The 5686-nt window shown below is 37.9% G+C and overlaps 1 pseudogene; it reads right to left on the bottom strand.

Annotated features, from left to right (window-relative positions):
* Nucleotides 1-1845: 1845 nt before the first annotated feature.
* Nucleotides 1846-4710, bottom strand: LOC112186402 (annotated as a pseudogene).
* Between the last annotated feature and the right edge of the window lie 976 nt (nucleotides 4711-5686).

The raw sequence follows: 5686 nt of genomic DNA, 5'->3' as shown, positions 1-5686 counted from the left end.
CTGGATATATAGGTTATATGCTTACCAATTTATAAGTGAAAAGCCGTTGATGAGAACTTGAGATAGCGATGGAAATAATACTGATGGAATCTGCTAACTCGGATATGTCGTATGATATTGATAAAACATAATTGACCAAGTATGCTACCCATGTTAAATGGAATGGAATTGCTCTGATGTTGTTAATATATACAAGAGTGCAGAACATTCTAACGAAAAACTAGAGTCACAATACAATATTAATAAATTGATGCAGGTTTCTATATGCTAAAGACGAAACCAAACATGAAACAGAGATGTTGGTTTTGGTTTAGAAGAAGCAAAACTAAGAGCAGAGAGGCACAATCCAATGAAAAACATGGGGTCGAACATTTTTTCTTGAAGCAAATAACTACCAAGTATTTATCCCCACATATATAAAATAAGAACCAACAAACAATTCAAAGCAATTTAGCAAATCAAAAACACCCATTCCGTAACAGAAACCAAGATCACCACCAAACATAAACAAATTGAAGTAGCGCAATTAACATGATGAGTCTTCTAACCATACTAATCGATCAATATAAGATTTACAAATAACATCGACCAAAAGATTATCAGAGATTATCGAAACTCATAGATCGAGAGTTATGGCCAAGCAACAATGTCACCCCATATGACTCATGGATCATCATAGAGTATAAAAATAAAGCAGAGCGAAGCGTGCTAATAACGTGTTATAAAGTAGAGAGAAGATGGAGAGAATAGTTGGGAGGAAGTAGAAATCTTTCATTCAGTCTCATTAGCCTCCTTTATATAGAGGTAGGGTTTACATCAAAGTACACAACTAATGAGTATTTACGTGGACAGCCATATAGATAATAATATTTACAACAATATATATATATATATATATATATATATATATATATTCAATCAACTAAGCATACAACATCCATAAAAATCAATACTAAGCCACACCTCTTCTTTTGCTGAAAGATCCCTCCCAAACCTTATCCAAATCTTGCTATGGATCTCTACTTCGCTCTCAGTATTTCTGTTAATATGCAAATTTATCATGCTAAAATTATTTCAGTTAACATGGTCATCGTGTTAATAAACTGAGTGCATTGAAATAGTTACTGATTATATTTACCTCAGAGCACAAATGTCTCCCCAACTTGTTGAGTACAGACAGTCTTCAAGTTCGAAGTACATAAAAAATAATTAATGAAATTTTTAATAGAGAAAGATGCATAAAAAAAGAAGGGGAAACAGTGATGAATGAGTAGATACAATATAACTCATTTGTTGGCATCTATTAAGCATCTATCAAACTGGACTTGTTTATTCACATTACAAATCAAAGAAAGTAATGAATTTCATTTTCTTAAACTTAGATAGCAAATAGTCTATTCACCTGATTTAATTGCAAGAAAACCAACAGCAAAGAAACCACACCACTGCCACTCTGTGTTAAGCTTAAGGTAATACAGCTGCAGAATAAAATATAGTTATATAGTAAGTGAATAGTTTTTTTGTTGAAATCCATTTTACACAGCTTTTATCACAACTCATGTATCACTGAAACCATTGACTGAATTAACCTACAAAACACAGGTAAAAATAGAGCATGATACTACTGTGTGCATATGATAAATAAAAAGAAATCAGCTAAACTTTACTTGGAAACCAATTTGTAAAACAAATCAAGAACATATACTAATACCAAAAAGGCACAACAATAATACAAACACACAGTAACTTCTTTCTACACTGTATTAAACCTATTCAGGCTTGAGGATTATTAGAGGATGATTGGATGAAGAACCAAAGCTAGTGTTGCCCAATACGCTGTCAAGGTTTATTGGGATATTATGTGGTTCATTATTAAGAGTTTCCACTAATAATGGAATTTGAGTGTTCTGAAAAGACTTGATCATTCCCAACAAGATCATAAGTACATAACTTACAGCTTCTAAGTTCTAACAAGACCATGCGCGTCTAACAGACTTATTAGTTATTACTAATACATATCCATAGACACTAAGAAAAAAGGGAAGCTACAAAGTTACATCTTGAAGTGATCACAATGCTAAACAAAGTTGGTTTCAGCCTGCTCTGCTGTAAGGTGATGGACATGGTGGAACATGTACTTCCACTACTCCTTCAAGCATCTGCACAACCTTCTTCATAATGGGTCGAAGAGAAGGCTCTTCTTGGATACACCAAAGAGCAACCATGACAAACCTTTCCAGCTTTGTTTTCTCATGCAAGGCCTCCATTTCGTTGTCAACAATCGGATCCCAGAGTCCTTTGAGGTAGCAGTCATAGACCCATTCGCTTAAAATGGCTCTCTCTTCATAAACATTTTCCATATCGATGGATCTCCTGCAGCAAATGACCTCTAGCAGCATCACACCAAAGCTGTACACATCGACTTTGGTTGTAATTGCCATGTTCCGGAACCACTCAGGTGCAACATATCCTTTTGTTCCTCTTATGGCAGTAAAAGTCTGGCTCTGATTCATCATTAAAAGTTTTGCCAATCCGAAGTCAGCTATCTTAGCATTGCAGCAATCATCTAGGAGAATGTTCTGAGGCTTAATGTCACAATGGAGGATCTGGGTGCTGCACTCTTCATGCAAGTATAGAAGTCCTTTGGCAACTCCAGAAACAATATCAATCCTTTTTCTCCAACTGGGTTTTGTATCCCCAAAAAGAAGGTTTGCTAATGTGCCATTGCCCAAGAACTCATATACTAGTAACCGCTTTTGTCCCTCGTCACAATATCCAACAGGTCTAACCAGATTCTTGTGATGTGTCTGACCAAGCATGCTCACTTCCATCCTGAACTCAATCTCACCCTCCCTGAACTCAATCTCACCCTCCCTGAACTCAATCTCACCCTCTTGTACCGCACAATTTAGCTTCTTCACTTCCACTGGGACACCAGAACCAATTGGCAATATTCCTTTGTAAACAACTCCAAAAGCACCCCTTCCTAATTCTTCAGTAAATCCATCTGTTGCTCCTTCAAGCTCTTTATAAGTAAAAGACGGCAAAAAAGACTGCAAATAAGAGTCCGAAACATTTTGGTCACGCCTCACTTCTTTTTTTTTTTTTTTTTTGAGAATTGGTTACGCCTCACATGTTTCTTCTGGTAAATGAAGAAAAATCCCATACAAACTATAGCACTTAACATTAAGTCAGCAAAGATTGAGGTACCAAGAAGCGCTGATCCCATGCGTATTAAAGTGGTCTGGTTCTTCATCTTCTTGTCATCCGGATTTGGCCTTTGAGGAACTGGTAGAGTTAAATTACCCTTCCTGACTTTGATGAAGGCCTGTGAATTAAGCCCGCTATCCACTCTCCCATTTGAAAGAGGTAACTTCTTTTTCCAACAGGTTTCAACTCTGTAAATGGCAACAGCACACAAACAATCTTCAAAGCAAGATTGATTGCAACTCTCTGGGGTAGAAGGATTTAACTGCATAAAATCTGACAATGGCCAATCCGTATTGGACAGCATCTGAACTTCATATATATCATTTGTGGGACTCAGCTTATCTTCTTCACAGCCTTGTATGAAATCCGGCTTGCAATTCCCATACAGATCATTAGGATCCAGTAAAGAGTATCCTTTTGGGCATGCACAGGTTGGCCTCTGATCTCGGAGAGTGCAGATACTGTTGTAGCCACATACACCCAGACCTGAATCAATCGTCATAGTGCATATGTTATCTGGCACTGACCAAACAACACTCCAGCTTACATTACCAGTAAAAATTTTCGGGTGAGAGTATTGAACAAAAACCCCATCAAAGTTAAGGGTTGTTCTAAGATAGAAGCTCCTAGCTGAGACTGTCTCTGCTTCTTTGATGGTGAGTTTCTCGCCGTTCTCTCTCAGAACATACATGTAGCCAGAGCTATTGAACTCCAGCTTTGTACCAGCAGTAGAAGAATTTGAATCACCGGTAGTGTCACTTGCATAGTAAGGCGCGTTGGCAAACTCAGTTGGCAAGTTTATGGTGACAAGCACAAGATTGCCATCATCTTGCATACGTAGCTCGAATCTTCCTTTCGAAAAGTTAGTCTCGGATTGTTGAGACCAAAGCTTCCCTCCTTTTTCGATATCTTGTCCAGGTAAAATGGTATGAGTTAGATTATCGAAGGTCTCCCATAAACTCCCTGAATTGTCATCTTGAAGAACAAAGTTGCCTGTATCATTCAAGACCCCGAAGGCAACTCCAGAAATGGACTCAGATTTCCAAAGCTGAGCACCCTGGGGACTTGTAAGCACTAGTCCATTGTCAGCAGTCAAATTCACAAGTGAACCTTTAGCTACAGCTGCAGGACTATCCCCATGATTTGCATACCAAACTATGGTTCTGTCTGGAATCTTGGCATACCATAAAGAAAGCAAGAAAAGATCACTGTTTTCAAGTTGTCGAAAACCAAAGGCGAAATCACCAGAAGGAGAAAGCCATGAGGAGCTGTTACCTGCAGTTGCAGAGAGAAAATCTCCCGGATCTACCTTCCCATCAGTCCGAGCAAACACAGAAATCGGAACCGGATAGAGTGATGAAAGAAAAAGAAGCAGCCTTACAGGGAAAGCCATTTTCATTTGCTGCAACAAATGTAGTTGAGCAACCATCTAAAGACAAATGTAGTTGAGCAGTTACAACTTGGGTTGCATATGATCGACCCAGCTGGTAGCTCTATTTCTTAATCAAGCGTGAGCGTGTGGACCATGGCCGTCGGCTTCTCCCTTCAAACTTTTTAAAGGACTAATCGGTCATTCTGGGCAGAGATGTTGACTTGTTTCGACACCCCTCTTACAAGTTGCAACTTTATGTAGGTCGGCCTTTCTCTTTTGTGAACATAATTACCATTTCGGACATCTAAGTCGGGCATGTCGACGTCGAAGCTCGCATTGAAATAGTGATTACAATTAAAATTAAAATTAGTTTTTTCATTGTAAAGGTAAAATTTTATATGTCTATTAAAACAATGGATGTTATAAAGTAGAGAGAATATGGAGAGCGCATAGTAGGGAGGAAGTAGAAGTATTCTCATTCAGTCTCATTAGCCTCCTTTATATAGAGGTAGGGTTTGCATCAAAGTACATAACTAATGAGTATTTACGTGGACAGCCATATAAATAATAATATTTACAACACTCCCCCTTGGATGTCCACTAATGAATGATGATATTGGACGCGCTTATTGTTGCCTCTTTAAAAAACCTTGCCAGGTAACAAAAACCCAGTGGGACAAAAATAACCCTGGTCGAAGGACAAAAAGAGCACAACGCGCATATGTCCTAGGTAGCATGCTTCTGGATGCTCCCCCTGATGAGAATCTTCTCCTGATTGTTGCAAGCCTTAATTATGTATGCGATAAGTTACATGTACTATGTATAGTGGTTTGATGTGTCTATCACTGAAGTGAGACCATGTGTGCTTTGCATATAGGGGCTCATCACAAATTTTCATACCTGCAAAGTTTAAGCAATACCAACAAACCTAGACGATTTTCAATAAGTCTTACCTCATATAATAAGGTTAGAAACAATCTCATATGCTCAAATTCATTCACTGAGTAATAGCTAAACAATATAAAGAAATTGACACATTTAACTTTGTATAGCTTAAAACATTGAAAATCATTATGGCATGCCTAGCCATACAAATCAATATCT

This window comes from Rosa chinensis, chromosome 1 (assembly GCF_002994745.2).
Source record: "Rosa chinensis cultivar Old Blush chromosome 1, RchiOBHm-V2, whole genome shotgun sequence".
Classification (NCBI taxonomy): domain Eukaryota; kingdom Viridiplantae; phylum Streptophyta; class Magnoliopsida; order Rosales; family Rosaceae; genus Rosa; species Rosa chinensis.
Note: the sequence above shows the minus strand (reverse complement) of the source record. Positions and strands in the feature narration are given on the sequence as shown.